Source organism: Danio rerio, chromosome 19 (genome assembly GCF_052040795.2).
Source record: "Danio rerio strain M-AB ecotype USA chromosome 19, GRCz13ab, whole genome shotgun sequence".
NCBI lineage: Eukaryota > Metazoa > Chordata > Actinopteri > Cypriniformes > Danionidae > Danio > Danio rerio.
In genome coordinates, this window is record NC_141039.2 from 23,648,178 (window position 1) to 23,667,249 (window position 19,072).

The window sequence follows — 19,072 nt, forward strand, 5'->3', positions numbered from 1 at the left end:
TCACTACCTAACTCATGAATAAAAATTAAACTGATTTTTTAGATAAATCTATTATTTAAAAAATATAATGGATATTTTGGGGCGATGCAGTGGCGCAGTAGGTAGTGCTGTCGCCTCACAGCAAGAAGGTCGCTGGGTTGCTGGTTTGAGCCTCGGCTCAGTTGGCGTTTCTGTGTGGAGTTTGCATGTTCTCCCTGCGTTTGCGTGGGTTTCCTCCGGGTGCTCCAGTTTCCCCCACAGTCCAAAGACAAGCTGTACAGGTGAATTGGGTAAGCTAAATTGTCTGTAGTGTATGAGTGCATATGAATGAGTGTGTGTGCATGTTTCCCAGAGATGGGTTGCGGCTGGAAGGGCATCCGCTGTGTAAAAACGTGCTGGATAAGTTGGCGGGTTATTCCACTGTGGTGACCCCAGATTAATAAAGGGACTAAGCCGACAAGAAAATGAATGAATGAATGAATGAATAGATATTTTGTATATGTGTTGCAACTCACATAAATACAGCTACAGAGCCAGACATCAAAACTGCATAATGATTTACACATTTCTCTGTAAATTATTATTATTTTAAGTTCCTTTAAGTGTTTTTTTTTTTTTTTTTTGGAGGCCCATTATCTGCATAATTGAAGCTGTGAATATTCCTACTCGACGTATTCATTCATGTTAATTAACTTGCAGCACGACACCAGGGACTTGACTTATGAGGTAACATAGAGATGTGTTTAACGGTGAGATCTTCCCCAGGAACAAACACGTCTCAGGCGTATATGTGTGTGTTTGTGTGTGTGTGTGTGTGTATAAGAGCATGTGTTGGTATGTTGCCTCCAGCACTCTGCGCTGAATTTTATCAGAGTGTCACCTGTGTGATTAGTAGAGAGTGAGAAAGAGATGGAAATAAAGAGAGAGACGGAATGTATATTTAGAGAGAGAAAGAGAAAAAAAATCAAAGACTCCGTCAAGCATAATCATAATCCATTCCCTATCATACCCACTGAAGATGCGACGATATCACATGCTCGGGCCTGTAAGGTCATTGTCATGTGTCAATCTCTAATTTCCTTCATGGCGGATCTTGTCCTCTTCCTCTGCGCCTCTGGATGTCTTTATAATCTAAAGCAGACATGATATTAACCCTGCGCTCAGCGATTGGTATCTGCGGCGGGCGGTTTGTCGCCCTGAGGCTGAGTGGAATGACTGAAGTTATCAAAAAACACTGGCACCTCCTGAGGACCCACCCGTCAAAACTCTATGATCGCTTAGCAACACGGCCTACCTTTATTCAAAAAAGTACACACGTTAAGGTCTGTTACAACCATTGGTTTGCCGGTTTAAAATCTGCATTTTGGATTCAAGGCGTACTATATTAATGGCATTGATTTGGTCTGTTGTTAATGGATGGCTCTGTAAATAATGAAGATGCTTTGGGCAAGTTTACAACCAAAAGGAAAGTAATTTGTAGGTATGATATAATATAATATAATATAATATAATATAATATAATATAATATAATATAATATAATATAATATAACATAATATAATATAATATAATATAATATAATATAATATAATATAATATAATATAATATAATATAATATAATATAATATAATTAAAATAAATAGTGAGATAATTACAATGGTAATGATACAAAACAAACATAAAAATGAACAAAAATTAAAATAAGAAAAACTAAATGTATCCAGTTTGTAGTTTGTATAATATAATATAATATAATATAATATAATATAATATAATACAATATAATATAATATAATATAATATAATATAATATAATATAATATAATATAATAGTGATATTTTAGCAGTAAAATAGAAAGATAATAGCTATGGTACAAAAAATCAGAAAAACTTAAAACAATAACTAAAAATAAAATAAGAAAAAAACAAATGTAACATAACATATCCAGTTTTTAGGTTTTATACAATATAATGCAATTTTGATTACAGAAAGGAATTAAGAATTGTAGTAAGAATATGAAAATGTATAATTTATTTTAATATAGGACCATTAGAGTTTTGTTTTCCTTCTGATTTTCATATTCCTAATTTTGTAATGAAGTTAAACACATTTGAAATATGTATTAAAATATTGTTTCAAATATTTTTTATTTAATTTTTTACTCTAAAAATAACATTTAATACATGCAATTATAAATAGTAGAAGTCAGAATTATTTGCCCCCCCCCCCCCCCCCCCCCAAATTATTCGCTCACCTGTTTATTTTTTCCTTTTTAATTTTTTCTTTTAATTTCTGTTTAACCGAGATAAGATTTTTTCAACAGATTTCTAAACACAATTGTTTTAATAACTCATTTCTAATAACTGGTTTATTTATAATCTTTGCCATGATGACAGTAAATAATATTTGACTAGATATTTTTAAGACACTTCTATAAGCTTAAACTGACATTTAAAGGCTTAACTAGGTTAATTAGGTTAACTAGGCAGGTTAGGGTAATTAGGCAAGTTATTGTATAACGATGGTTTGTTCTGTAGACTATCGATAAAAAATAGCTTAAAGGCTAATAATTTTGTCCCTAAAATGGTTTTAAAAAAAATCTAAACTGCTTTTATTCTAGCTGAAATGAAACAAATAAGACTTTCTCCAGAAGAAAAAACATTATCAGACATACTGTGAAAATGTCCTTGCTCTGCTAAACATCATTTAGGAAATATTTATAAAAAATAAAAAAAAACAAAGGGGGGCTGATAATTCTGATTTCAACTTTATAAATCAGTGCTTCCCACACATAGACTGCCACAATCACCAGTGATCTAATCCTTGCAGATCACTGATAAAAACACAGATGGCTAAAGAACTACAAATCCGCTGTTACATGGTGTAACAAGGGGAGTGACAATGACAACAGGGGTGAGGATCCAAAAGCAGGGTTTTATTAGCGAGGATGGTCAGACAAGCAATGATCAACACAGGAGAAAACAGGCAGGCAGCAAACAGTTTGTCAGCGTCCCTTCACATTACACAGAATTTACTTGAGTGACCTGCCCAGGTATATTAACGGTCAACCAAGTATATTTAAAGACACATTTTATTTATTTATTTTTTTTTTACAATTATTAACCCTTTACCCTTTTTTGTATGAGCCCAATAAAACCAAACATTCATGATTGATTAAGTAGTTGAAAATCTTCTCATTTACCCGTTTCGTTCTGTATGCACGTGAACTGTCAACCCTCCCACACGTAATCTCACAAGCTCTGCAGAGACCTATAGAGACACGCCTTTTTGTGACTTAAAAAAAATCGCTGGGCCAGGGTTTCTAAAGCTACTAAAATGTCTGGGATTTGTGTTTTTGCATTAACTTTTTATTGAAGCCTACTTTTGCTTGGCTTGCAGCTGACTGTGCACGCACAGTAAGAGCGAGAGAAATATAAGATAATTAATTCTTTAAACTGAATGACTCTGATAAACTTTACTCTATACTTGGAGAGGACGAAATGACTAAACTAAACTGGCTGCGAAATCTATGTACACCAATGGTTAATCAAAGTATTTACCTTATTTAATCAATCTACATGTTTTAGACATGTCTAGCATTATAATTTATTAAAATACTGTATAATTTTATTGCTTTTTCTGTCATTTATTTCTCGTTTGCTGTAGATTTTTTATTTATTTTAAGATCTCAACATATTACATATTTTATCTCAAATGTTTTGGCATTCAAGTTTGCTTTAAACTTGAAAGAAAAAGAGAAGCAGATTTTACCTGTCAGTAAGTGCACATGGCTCCTGAATAACATAAAAGTAAGAGAAATAGTGAATTTCTTTATAGTATTTTTTTTAACTTTAAGACGTTAAAAAGAAACAGTGTAAAACAGTGTCATAATAAATAAAAGTATTGTTAATTATTAAATTATGTTTTATTCATCGCATATAGTTAACTTTATTCAATTCAATTCAATTCAGCTTTATTTGTATAGCGCTTTTACAATGTAGATTGTGTCAAAGCAGCTTCACATAAATGGTCATAGTAACTGGAACAGTGTGGTTCAGGTTTTAGTGTTTAAGTTCAGTTCAGTTCAGTTTAGCTCAGTTCAGTGTAATTTAATCATTACTGAGAGTTCAAACACTGAAGAGCAAATTCATCGATGCGTAGCTCTACCAATCCTGAACTATGCGAAGCAGTGGCGACAGCGGAGAGGGAAAAAAAACTTCACCTGATGGGAGTGAAGAAAAAAAACCTTGAGAACCAGACTCAGACTTTATGTGATATGCGTAGATGGTGTGTTTCAGTCCGGCCACTGCCGCAAGTATAGTTCAAGTGGGAAGCACTGGAAATATATTCAGGGCCATCATCTTATTTAGGGGTTAAAAGTTTAAAAAGAATCCATTTTGTACTCCCTGAAGTGTCATGAGCACGATTAAACGACGACAGCCTTTTTCATTTTTTGCATAAACTGTCCCTTTAACATGCTCTTGAAATGTTCATAGATTGCACAAATAGCATGACCAACATCTTAAAAGGGGATTAAGGCCCAGAAAGTGTCTAATTTCCCTGAACACGACATCTCAATAATCCTCTCCAGCCAGAGGAGCGCATGTACAGCTTCATACAGCAGTACAGAGAGAAATATAGGTCTGGAAGAGTGGTACAGAGTGATATACAGACCGGATTTGATTGGTGTTCAGTGGCACGGGATGATGTAAAGCGGCGTGGAGTTGTTTAGATCAGCGTCGGGCCATGTAGATCAGTGTAGTTTAGCACAGCTCCCTTCTCCCACTATCTGGAGCAGAGCGACAGACTGCCGGGCCCATGGGGCAGATTCTCTGGCATTCATCCACACTGCGAGCCTGCTGGAGGAAAGAAAATGGAGCTCTTTGGTAAAACAGAGCCCCCTTCATCTCTTTTTTTTTGCTGTTATCTCTTCTTTCGCAAATGCTTATACCATTATTTTCCTGTACTTCTCTTTGCATAGTAATAGGAGCGATAGATCTCCCTCATTGGACAAATTTCCGAAATCAATTTTCTCTAATTATCATCCGTTCCTTTTTGTTTCCTTCTTTTATCTCGGTTAACATACTCTTCATTTATTGCCGTTATCAGATCCTCCCTGTCTTTTTCTCATTTAACTCTCTGTTAAACTGTTTAAAACATACACACACACACACACACACACACATCTCTGTTCACGGCGTGTTACAGCGCTCATCTCTGCAACGACTATGACCACTGACTGGGGTGAAAGTAATGTTTTTTTGCAGCTGAAATCAGAAGCAGATGGATTCAGGATGGCTCAAATTAGCCTCTCTCTCGTGTTCGCTGTTGCTAAGTAACAGTTGACAGACAGGGGGTGACAGGCCAGTGATGGCAGCGTTTGATGGCAATATGTCTTTGGCTCAATGGCTTCGAGCTAACATTGAAACAGTGCCTCATTTAAATCAGAGGGAGAGCGAGAGAGAGGGGGATATTTCTTTTTTTTTTTTTTGCAAGAGTCTGCGAGCTAGCAGATGAGCCAAACCTACCACACGCATAGCCAAAATTTGTCACTCATGTCATATGTGAGAATACAATCATGTTGCCATAAGGACATCTGTTGTGTGCCAATGAAATATGTTGTTTCAAGGGCATTAACCAATCAGAATGTTTCCTTTCTCCCTTTATTAGATCACAACTGAGTATGCTTTGGAATTGTCAGGTGCACCGAATCAAATATGGAAAACAAATTAAGTCAAAAAGAAATTAGATGACCAAATTAAGTCATATATGCTTGATTTGAAACCGAGTTTCAACTTATTTTTTTCAAGTATATGAATTCAACTTGATGTTTCAAGAGCTCACACTTAGCTGATGATTGATCATAAAGTTTGTTTAGCATGCTTTCCCGGGAGAGAGCCCTAAGCTCATAAGATCCTCAAGCATGGGGCTCCCTCCGTTTTGCAAGGCGAGAGGGAAGTTTGAGCTCAGTTAGATCTCAGAACGGCCCTGCTGTAGTAGCTAATGCACAGATATTGAGATAAGAGATAAGATATCTTAAGAGATAACTCCTTTCTAGAAGCATGTCTATGGTGCCGATTTGGATTAGTCAATTAACTTAAGTTACATGTTTTTGGACAGTGGGAGGAAAAAACTCCACGCAGAAACGTTGCCTGGCTTGGTAAGGACTAGAACCAGTGATGTTCTTGCTGTAAAGCAACAGAGCTAACCACTGGGCCACCGTGCCACCCATCTAGGAAAGGAGGAGGAGTAGGGGTGGAAGGGGGGATTCTTCAAAATGGACATGGCTGTTATATGAAACATACATATATACATACATATATGCATAACCAGTTGATTCAAATAATATTTACTGCTTACATGAGTGGACAACACATCTATATTGTTGCTGTCTAATTACATTTTAATGTCCACATCAGTTTGGTCCACCTAACCTGAACTAAAAAAAAATATATAGAAAAATCTGTAGGGTAAATGTCTGTTTTCCCAAATTGAATATGTCACATACTGCTGCTTTAAAAAAAGTATTTTCTGGTAGTTTATCAAAAAGTATGATTACCTGCCCAGCCAAATTTCTGCATAATCATTCATTCATTTTCTCGTCTGCTTAGTCCTTTTATTATTCTGAGGTCGCCACAGCAGAATGAACTTATCCAGCAAGTTTTTACGCTGCAGATGCCCTTCCAGCCGCAACCCATCTCTGGGAAACATCTACACATACACACACACTCATACACTACAGACAATTTAGGCTACCCAATTCACCTGTACCACATGTCTTTGGACCGTGGGGGAAACCGTAGCACCCGGAGGAAACCTAAGTGGACGCAGTGAGAACATGCAAACTCCACACAGAAACGTCAACTGAGCCGAGGATTGAACCAGCGACCTTCTTGCTGTGAGGCGAACATGCTACCCACTGCATCACTGCTTCACCCTTTCTGCACAATCATCCAGTGATAAAGTTGTCGTTTGAAGTCACACCCTTTTGTTCAACGTGAAACTTCATAGACTGATTTCACATGGTCTCCATTTTAAAAGCGAAAGTAAGACTGTCACACAGTCACACAGGAATGGTGTCCGAGTCTGTGTACCTGGCTGTATATCTTATCAGCGAAAAGATAGTGACATAAATTTATCATTTCACCACTTTCAGAGTAACCAGAAGGTCCATTCTGAATGCATAGTGAAAATAAAAAGGCTCTAAGGCTTCATTTTCAGCTAAGGGAGATGACAATAGTTAGCTAAGGTTTTCGTTCCCAAACAAATGCTTTAGATGCCATTTATCAAATGCAAGTTTATGGACTGATTCTTTTACTATTTTAGACTCGTCATGATACTAAATTTGGTGCAATTTCACTGCACTTCACCAATGTTTAACGAGTGAAAACACAGACGAGCTATACACTGATGAATCGACTGATCTTCACGGCTTTAAAACATGTATCTGTGTTTGCACTCGTTGAAGATCCATGAACTGATTACCTTTACGGCCAATCACAGTCATTTTTGATGAGCACTGTTGAATGCTATGACAAATCAGCTGTTTAAGAACGCACTCAACAGCAATTAAATGTTAGCGGAAAATTGATGTTTTTAAAATTTCAGTACTGGGACAGCACTATTACAGACACAAGGACACAAGGATATACTACAGATGACTGCATTGTTTTATCGCTTACTGGGTTACATAGGCTGAAGAAGGGAAGCAACCCCACTGTGTTTACATGGTGCCATGAAGTCAAGTTCACTTAAGCGTATTACTCTTAAAGATATTATGATTTAGTTTGATGCCTAATATGCTTTTTATTGTTTAAATTAAACTTCATTCAATTATATTAAAGTGATGTTTAAACCATATTGGCACTTTAAAATCGTGGCAACAGTTGGAGGTTTGTAGTCCACAGCATGTTGCTGCAATGTTTACAGTGCTGATCCTATACTTCCTTTGTTTTTGTTTTTTTTTTGTTTTTTTTTGTTTTTAAATGGTGGCCGCTTGAAATAAGCATATGAAGCCAACATGTTTTACCAGAAATGTTGCCTTTCGTATCACGTCAGGTACATGATGAGCAAACCTACTTCTCAGGACTCTTTCTGTCAGATAACAACATAGGTAAACTTTTGGTTCCTCACTTATAATTTAATAATTACTGGATTCACTGGATATTGACTAAAAATTAAACAAAATAAAGACATGCCACTAGTTACACAGCCTGGCTTGTTGTGTGACATTTTAATATTTTACACGTTAAGTCAGTATGTTATCATTTACATTCGCTGTATAGTGAAATTAATTTAAAGTTACAGCCTATAAACAATAATAATGTGATTTTATCTATTAATATAAGGACATGACATGGTATACACTGGGATTAATTCAAATGTATTAACATATCCTAATATTAGGTTTAAAAGAGTTAAATATGTGGTTAGATTAGTAAAGAAAAAAGTTACCTTATAGCCAAAATGCTAAAAATAATCTATATTGATTTCGGTTAATTTTTGCGTAAAGAAAATGGAGCATTAAAATATGACAATTCTATTGTGTGTGTGCATGTAAAGTAATCCTTTAACCATAAGTTTCACATTTTCCCAGTAAAGTTTGAAAACTTTTTTTCTTATTTCAAGACTTTTAAATAATAAATTGAATATTTTTTGTCAGGTACTACAATCAAATGTTTCCGCATAAAATCTGTTTTGTTTATTCTGATGTACATTGCGGTGTTTATTATACCCCATACTAGTATGTATGTGTATTATTTTAGCAATAAGACAAAGAGAGAGTCTATAGAGATGAGATAGATAGAATAAAAAAGAAGCTGGGGAACATTATTAGCTAGAGAAGGTTTATTATTCTCTGCAGCACTCAATCAAACATTGGCCCTATGAACAGAGAGTAATGCAAGAGAATCAACCTCAGGGCTTCTGTCTGTCTCTCTCTCTGTCTCTCTCTTTTTTATTCCTTACAGTGTGTGAGTGGTATCCATCTGTCAACTGTCAGTGCCAGTGAGAGATATCCAGAGCTGTCACATCTTGTCAGCCCCGTGAGCTGACGCCTTTTGCAGCTGCCTGGCCAACACACACACACACACACACATACACACACACCGTCCCTGATGACGGCCAGCATGCAGCAGCACTAAATGGGGAAATAATGTGGCTGAGAGAACGAAAGCAGATAAAAGCCGTATGGAGAAAAAAAATTTAAAAAACGTGAGCCGGAAGAAAGATGGAGGGATGGCAGGAGCAGACAGATTGTACAGAGGGACGATGAGTCAGATCCCGGCTGCAGAACTCTGTAGATGAGAGACTGTGTTGGAGAACCATCAAAGTGGTGTGGACGGGGGGTTAGACGAGGGGCAGTGGGCATACGGGCGGCATGAGGAGGATTAACACAGAGAAAAGCTCAGAGATGACTGTTTGAATGGCCACAAGATGAAAGGGACGAATAGATATATGACAAATATATAGCCTGTCCCTCTTCGGCACGCATTGGTCGTCCGTTTCTCCTTCAGTCTGCAGATTAATGTTCTCGATAGAGTTTCTAAGACCCGCATGACTTTGGCGTTAGTCTGAATGGCTGTTAAACGGCTTGATGTAGCTATTTGGCTCTTGTCCCAGCTCTTAAAATGATCTCCTTCTCCTTGTCTACTTTCCATCATTAGTTTGGATGTTCACAGTATCTGGATAAATAAAAGCAAGATGGCCTCAGCGCCTTTAAAAACCCACTGTCGTCTTCCCAGCATGTATAGACAACCGAGCAAAAGATCGTTTGGGATTTTGGAAAGGAGCCAGGGGGGTGTTGAGAGATCAGAGCAGGACGTTCGAGGCTGACTTCCTGTCTTGACTTCACTCAACAGTAAGCGAGAAGTCAGGTGTGGCTGGAGAGAAACAAGGCTACAGCTTATGTTTATGACATCCATCTTTGGGGCCCAGATTTGTAAGCTTAGTTCACCCAAAAATGTACGTCCCTAATTGATTTACTCATGCTCTAGTCAGATTAAAGGTTACACTACACTTTGCATTCCATTTATTTCCATTCAGTAAAAATTCACTGTATGATGGAGCGTATCATTAGAAATATGCCCCTAAAATTGAAGATACTAAAGGCCCCCTTCATGAGTTTTTTGTCTCAAATTTATATAACATAATATAGCCAATATCTCACAAGCAGTGAAGTTCAAAATCACACTAGTACTGTAATTGTCACACACAGGGCACAGATCCGGCATTTTAATAAATTCTAAAAATATAAAATTATAATAATACAGTGCATCCGGGAAACATTCAAAGCACTTTTCCCCTTTTTTTATGTTACAGCCTTTTACAAAATAGCTAAATTCATTTATTTCCTTCAAGTCCTACACACAATACCCTATAATGACAATGGGAAAAGATTTGTTGAAATTGTTGCCAATTTATTAAAAATAAATCCCTGAAAAATCACCAGAACATAAGTATTCACAGCCTTTGCTCAAAACTTTGTTGATGCACTACTGGCAGCAATTATAGCATCAAGTCTTTTTGAATATGATGCCACAAGCTTGGCACACCTGTCTTTGGGAATTTTTGCACATTCCTCTTTGCAGTACCTCTCAAGCTCTATCAGGTTGGATGGGAAGCAACTGTGTACAGCTATTTTCAGATCTCTCCTGAGGTGTTCAATACGATTTAGGTCTGGGCTCTGGCTGGGCAACTCAAGGACAATCATGGAGTTGTTGTGAAGCCATTGATATTCTGGCGGTGGGCCTTGGGTCAATGTCCTGCTGAAAGATGAACCGTCGCCCCAGTCTGAGGTCAGGAGCTCTCTGAAGCAGGTTTTCATTCAGGTTGTATCTGTACATTGCTGCATTCATCTGTCCCTCTATCCTGACTAGTCTTCCAGTTCCTGCTGCTGAAAAACATCCCCACAGTATGATGCTGCCACCACCATGCTTTACTGTAGGGATGGTATTAGCCTAGTGCCTAGTTTTCTCCAAACATAAAGCCTGGCATTCACTATAAAGAGTTCAATTTTAGTCTCATCAGATTACAGAATTTAGTTTCTTATGGTCTGAGAGTTCTTTAGATGCTTTTTGGCAAATTCCAGGCAGGTAGTGGCTTCTGTCTGGCCACTGTACCATGCACGCCTGATTGGAGGATTGCTAGACAGATATTTGTCCTTCTGTAATGTTCTCCTCTCTCCACAGAAGAAAGCTGGAGCTCAGACAAAGTGAACATCGGGTTATAGATCACCTTCTTGACTAAGGCTCTTCTACCCTGATTCGGCCAGCTAGAAAGAGTCCTGGTGGTTCCAAACATTGTTCACTTATGGATAATGGAGGTCACTGTGCTCACTGGAACTTTCAGAGCAGCAAAAAAATTTCTGTAACCTTTCCCAGCCATGTGCCTTGAGACAATCCTGTCCCAGAGTTCTACAAACAATTCCTTTCTCTTCAGGCTTAGTTTGTGCTTTAACATGGACTGTCAACCCTTGACCTTATATAGACAGGTGTATGCCTTTTCAAATCATGTAGAATCTACTGAATTTACCACAGGTAAACCCCAATAGAGCTGCTAAAACATCTTAAGAATAATCAGTGAAAAGAGAATGTACCTGAGCTTAATTTAGAGCTTCACAGCAAAGGCTGTGAGTACTCATGTACATGTGATTTTTCAGGGTTTTTTTTTTTTTTTTTTTGCACAGTGAAGTTATGATTCTGAATTAATCAGTGTTTTAAATTAATCGGGTGAACCAATAGTTTAGTGGGTCATTCAGCAAGGCAGATGTTTTGATTAATTTCTAAATGAATCGCAGGACTCGGGGAACTGTTCATTAAGACATTTACATCCACCTACTGTCAGTTTCAGTTTATTATTATTTTTTTTATGAAAAAAAGGGACATCAAGGTGGTGCAGTGAGTTGCACAACTGCCTCATAGCAAGTCACTAGTTCAAGCCCCGTATAGGTCAGTTGGCACTTCTGTGTCAAATTTGTATGTTCTCCCCGTGTTCGAGTGGGTTTCCTCTGTGTGCTCTGGTTCCCCTACAGTCCAAAGACACGTAGTACAGGTGAATTCAATAAGCTAAGTTGGCTGTAGTGTATGAGTATGAAGAAGTGCTCCTTATGGATGTTTCAAATATCCCTGTAGTATTTAAATTTAGATTTTGTCTTTCCTGGATCATACAAAATAATGATTAGAAGAACTGTGTTATAGGCAACCCAAGCTCATTCTGAAAACGTAGCCCCGCGGACGTTTCTGGAGACTGCGATTTACGTGGCCAGAGGTACGTATGGCCGCATTTAGTTTTTTTCGATCGAACGCTATGGGGTGGTGTGACGACGCTCCTCTTCTTCGCACTCACCGGCTGATGGCTCACCTCTGTGTGTCCGCTTAGCTCGCAGTTACGTTGGCGAAGGTGAGCCCTGGAGAAGGAGGAGCCGGCCACGGTGATGACCGGGATCGAGTCCGGAGAAGAGCGGTTCCAGAAATCAGGTAAGATGAAAAACAGAATCTGAAAACGGGGTCAAAATCGGACAAGGGCTTTTGCTATTTTTTCTGGACGGCTTTTGCAAATTGTCGCTTAGGTTTAGGGAAGGAGGAGGAGGAGGAAGAGGAGGGCGGCTGGCCGCCCGGTCGATTGTTCAGCCAGTCAGTCAAACGGACGGTCGCTCCACAGCAGCCTCCGGCGGCTTTTCACGCGAGAACAGCGCGGGCGCGAACGGCACTTGCTCCCAAGAGGCGTTCGAGACTCGCTCGAAAACTGCTCGAATAGTTACCTCCCAGGACCTATTTCGCGGTCTGCAGAAACTTCCGTGGGGCTACGTTTCCACAATGAGCCTGGGTTGGTTATAGGCCTGTATTAGAAAGAGGATAATTAAAGTTTAAGAGACAATGTTGATTTACATGTTCGTTTTGTGACACTTGACAGTTCAAACTCAGCAAAGCTGCAGACAGAACTGAAGACAGTGTATATGTGTGTGTGTTAACAGGGCTGATGGGTGGTTGCCTTGACATTAAGATACACACACAGACACACATGCGCATGCACGCACACTTACACACACACACGCACACACACACATACACACACACATACACAAACACACACACAAAATGAACTTGAAATACAAAAAAAAATCTGACTCATACTTATGTGATGTGACTTATGAGATTTATGGGATGTGACTCATATTTATGAAGCACTTTTATGCTACTTATCATTTTTCTCTGGGTGATATATCCCTGGTCAAAAGCCAGGATCATAAAAACCCAATTTTTGGCCATTGAAATTGGTTCTCGTGACTTGGAATTTTACCACAGTGGGGGAGCCTGAGCTTGTTCATGCAGTTGGGCTGTACCAACTAGACTCACACTATGACTCACCTCCACACAGTGAACTGAACATCTTGAGAAGAACTCTGAATTTACTCATAGTTGAAGTTGGCAGGCTGGTGTGGGTTTTCCCTAGGATTAAAGAGGGTCATCTCTATGCACCTTTAGGTTGGGATGGGTCTATCACTCTGGTTTGTTTACTCACAGGCCAAATACCAATGCAGAGTACTAAGTTTTCTTGGGTCCTTATGAAGGGTGCTGGAAGTTGCTTTGACAGGGGACACTGTAGATCTACTGGTGGGAATTCAACACTCACATGGGCAAGAACAGGGATACCTGGAGATATATGATAGTGAAGAATGGTCTCCCCAATTTGAATCGAAGTGATGCTCTGTTGGTGGATTTCTTTGCTAGCCACAGTTTGTTGATAACAAACACCCTAATCAAACATAAGGGTTTTTATCCATGATTGTTTGGTCATTTCATCTGACCTTCTGCTGTGTGTATTGGACACTTAGGGTGACAGCTTTTCCCCACTCCACCCCACATCACCAACTGGTAGTGGACAGACCCAGCAAGACCAAACACACTGTGAGGGTCTGGTGGAACATCTAGTTAAATCATGTGTCAGAGAGATTTTTATTTATTTCCCCTGGGAGAGCTTTGATAAGATCCTGAGGGAGGCTGGAGATATGCAGTCCAAGTTGTTTAGTCAATCTTATCTTCCTCCATTGTCAATGTGACTCGTAGGAGCTGAATTGGTAAGGTCTCGGGTTCCTGTCATGGACACCAGAACTAAAGAATGCCGTCAAGGTTAAGAAGGAGTCCTACTCTGACTTGAGAAATTTGATGGTTACCAACCAGGAATTCTTTTAGGGGCTCACCAAACCCACACCCTGCATTCTGTGAGGGGTGATCTTGGAAGTATGGGATTCGAGACTCTCTATTAAGGGCTGTCTGGTCTCTGTATAACAGAAGCAGGAGATTTATTTCACATTGCCAGCAGTAACTTATTTTATTTACATTACATTATACACCGTACATATTTATAACTGGTTGGTATATATGTCTTCTGCAAGGCTGCAATGTATCCTATTTGCTTTATTGAGCCTGCACCTTCAATGTGTACTGGGATGGTTTGCATGTAAGTGTGTTGTGGTGGGGATGAGACTCGACACCTCCAAGTCAGAGGCCATGGTGTTTGACAGGAAAAAGGTCGGTTGCTCACTTCAAGGAGAGACCTTGCCTCTGGTGGAGAAGCTCAAGTAGGCCTCAAAGAAGACCCAGAACACACTGGAGGAACTATATTGCTTTGCTTTCTTGGAACTACCTTGGGATCCTCCTGGAAAAGCAGGAGAAAGTTTTTGGGGAGAGGGAAGTCTGGAGTTCCTTGCTGGGATTGCTGCAAGGGGAAAAAAAACTGAGGTGGAATCCTGCTCACAAATATTTTTCTACTTGAAAGAAACACATTTTTAATTAGTCTGTCATTAGCCGTGACTTCCTGAATGATTTTGTCAAAAAGTGAAGGTGGTACAAAATTTGATGGTGGTAGCCACCTGATAAAATAATGCCGGACAAAACCCTGTAAGCTTCGCTTTTGGTCTTTCTGCAAGTTTTATGTAGGTAAATTTGGGACTTTTAAGGCCAAAGAAACACAATCTAATGAATAATTTTAAACATTTTTTACTATTTAAATAGATTTTTTTTTTTTTTTTAAGGGAGCATACAATGATTTGTATTAGCAACACTTGTAATTTGCATTGTGGGATTGTGCACGTTTGTAAAGATTTACTACTTTTTAGGTGTTTTTTTTTTCTTCTTTATTTGTTTGAAATCTTAAATCACCATACACTTTAACTGAATCCAAAACAACACTCTGCAAAATCTCCTCTTTTGTGCAACACAGAAGGAAAAAATAGCTTTTTCTATGACAGTCAATGACAGTTTTTTTATGTTTGAGTGAACTATTCCTTTAATGTTTCTGAAGATTTAAGAGTATTTTTTTAAGGGTTAGAAAGTCTACAAGAAATAACTATAGATGTTTGTGTGGTTTGTACATGGAATAATGTGTGATTGTGCATATTTTCTTAAAGGCTCTCACATACACACGCACGCACCAGGAGGGATCTGAAGCCCACGCGACACAGACACCTCAACCGAATGTAAAACAAACACACTCGATTTCACTCTTCAAAAAGATGTTCACCACCTTCAAAGCCTTACGACGAAAGCAGAGCAGAACGCTCCAAAACACAGGCAACAAACAACTCGTTTATACATTCTCCTAATTCCTCTCCGACGGGCCTCGATGTCTTTCTTCAGCAACAGACTGCTGGGGATCACGGCTTCACTGTAGCGGTTTTAAGACTCTGCCGTCTCCCCTCCCCGCTCCTCTGCTATCACTGTGATAAACGCCGGAGCAAATTCAAAGCCAAACAAACACGGATTCAAAGAAAGATTTTCGTGGCAACTTAAGGAAAGCATGCGTTCATGACAACGTGTCGCCGGGGAGTTTGTTCAGTCGGTGCTCGCTCAGATAGACCCTGGCTGCTCATCCTGAGCGGGGAAGTGCATTTGCTTGATTATCATTAAAAAAAGAAAGATGATGTCTTCAGAAGTCAGCGGGGATATTTATCAGACTCGCAGTAGGAGACGTGATGGCGTGTCTCTTCTAATAGAACAGCCTCAAGGCTCTGGGCCTGTGTGCGCAGGTTATGATCCCATGTGAAGTGAATAAGTAAAGCGCTGACTGATCACATGTATTTACTTCATGTGTGCCTATTGTCCTGTAATGAATATCAATGAAAGAAAAGGCAAATGTGGATAGATAGTGTATGCTATTCAGATGAACATTACTGCAAACTTAAGTGGTGTAGAAGACATGACACAACAGATGAGCCATTTACCATTATAAACTGAATAACATACAAAACTCATAATAAACATACTCCTTCAATGAGGTAGCTTAGCTGGTTTAAACTGGTCTTACAGCCTGCTCTCAAACAAGTTTCTCAAAGTCCTGTTTCCACCAAGTATTAACATTACCAGCGCTCGTTCCCAGCAGGCACAAGACGTCAACATGACGTCAGATTGACGTTGTACCCCTATGTCGTGGAGACATTGCATTTTGTTTTGACAATGTCTAGTGATGTTACAGCTTGAAGTTGTGTGGACATTACCACTATAACGTCTATCAGACGTTGTCATGCCTGACAAATAAATGTCAGTATTTAATGTCAGTATAATGTTGGTTTAAGATGTTAGCTCAGCGTTGGATTTTGGTGACTTTCCAATGCCCCTTAAAGCAACCAAATATCAACGTCATTTGACATCGTTATTAGACTTCAAAAATAGAGTTGTCTTTAGACACTGGCTAGACATTGAATTTTGGTCATCTGATGTCACGACCTAAATCTAACCTCATATTAATGTCTTATGATGCTGTGGGTTTTAACACAAACTCACAGCTTTTAGCTACATTTTGTGGTTACAGTACAGTACAATTTAGTTCTGTACGCTTTTATGGCTGTTTCCACTATCAAAAGGTACTAAAAAGCTAATCATACTGTACCACTTTTTGAGCACCCTTTCCAAAATTTTGTGCACCCTAGCACAACAAAAGGGTACCAAAAGCGGAGCAAGTTGCACAACTGAACACTATTGGTTTACAGAGATAGGTCACTCACTCGTGCAACAAGCAAAGGAACCGCCCTTTTTAAAAACACAGCCGAGACATTACACCATAAAAAAATCTATACGTATAATAAGGAACCATGGTCAGGCCGAGCTCAAACAAACCTTGTCGTCGTCTGGATGAACAGCCACAAAGCCAAGTTGGCACCCTGTGCCTTGTAGTTTTGTACAAGGTCGTCTAAAGCGGGAGTGGTTTTGCTTTCTTGCTTGCCCTTGTACTTAAAATAGTGATCTTCCTGAGCTGATGATAATAACATGCGTGTGATTAGTCAAGTGCTTCTGTCATCCAATCCTTTCAGAAACAGGCAAATGCAAGAAAAAACAAAGGAGAAGCCAGAAAAAACAAAGGAGCAAATGATTGTTTTAGCAGCCTAAAATATGAACACACTGCCATGTTCAACTTTTATCATCTCCTTTAGAACTATTATGAACTCAATATGACAGAATTACTTTCTAACGAAAGGTTACAAGTGTTGGTAACGATTAAAGGGTCAGATGACAGGTTTGCTTTGACTGGGCAATATGTTTTGTGTTGTTTTTGTACCCAAACAAGGACTAAATCTATGCTGTGTGTGTTTTTTTTTTTTTGTTATTCGTAACATGTCGGAGACTGTAAGAGTCTGTATGTGTTCATATATGTTGTATTTATTTATTTTATGTAATTGAAGATGTTGCACAAGACTATTTTGGATCAATGATCTGCAGTTATAATCAAATCATGTTCATAGAAAGGTAAGAAATGAACATTTATACAGAACTATTTATGTGTATAAAACATCTGTTTTGTGTTTCACATATGATATGATGTATGCCTGATAAAGGTGACCCGTACTGACCTGTGGCCTTATCCATACATACATACATACAAGCATCGGATGTAAATCAGACAAGTATCAGATGCAAATTTGATTACTTAGTGGTCAAAAGTAGATAATCTTAAACTGTTTTAGGCTCTGTTTAAATCTGTATTTTACATACTCCATTTGTCAACAAATGAACAAAAAAATGCAATTTAATTGGGCGATGCGGTGGCGCAGTAGGTAGGGCTGTCGCCTCACAGCAAGAAGGTCGCTGGTTCGAGTCTTGGCTGGATCAGTTGCTGTTTCTGTGTGGAATTTGCATGTTCTTTGCATTTGTGTGGGCTTCCTCCGGGTGCTCCGGTTTCCCCCACAATCCAAAGACATGTGGTACATGTGAATTGGGTAGGCTAAATTGGCCATAGTATATGAGTGTAAATGAGTCTGTATAGATGTTTCCCAGAGATGTGTTGCAGCTGGAAGGGCATCTGCTGTGTGAAACATGTGCTGGATAAGTTGGCAGTTCATTCGCTGTGGAGACCCCGGATTAATAAAGGGACTAAGCTGAAAAGAAAATGAATGAATTAGTAAATGCATCCTAATTGCAGGTGTAACAAGGCCTAAGAATGATTTAAACAATTTTGGTGAGCAGGATTTGTCAAAACACTGCTTTACATTTCAATTTATTTATGACTTTGACATATTCATGTGTATTAATCATGAGAATGAGTGAATGCAAGATGTTATCTATTTGGAATTGGTTAAATGGAAGCAAATCATTTTTTTTAAGAAAATGATTTGCTTTTAATGCCTGAAATGTGTAAGTGTACCTATACAAAAAAGCCCTCAAATAGGTTGATAGTGTGTTTTGACTTGATGTAGGCCTGCTTTACTTTTCTGGATAATGATGGTGGCTAACTTAAACCTACCACAGTTTAAAAGTAACTGTGAATACCGTAGCAATTTTTCTTGAACATGTTTAATTGTGGCTAAATTTAAGATTACATTTCTGTGAATGAGAAATGAATTCATAATGATGTAATCAAAGTTAGCAAGATTTACAACGATTCCCTTTTTATTATGAGTGGTGTTCTCTTACAGTCTAGGAGCCGAAAGCTCCATAAATCACTCTATTTTTAAAGGGGTGTATATTTATTTTATTTCCACGACACACTTTTACTACCGCTTGCTCGAACTTCATACAAAACAAAAGGAAAAACAACATGACCTGTTATCAGTTCTTATTCAAAATCCCATACCTGTCTGATAGCAAATGTTCAGACAA

At 38.6% G+C, this 19,072-nt stretch overlaps 1 protein-coding gene across 1 annotated transcript in view; it reads left to right on the forward strand.

The window, feature by feature from the left end:
• Positions 1-19,072, forward strand: part of LOC147832546 (uncharacterized) — a 189,152-nt gene that overhangs the window by 135,535 nt on the left and 34,545 nt on the right. The gene's annotated exons all lie outside the window — the stretch shown is intronic.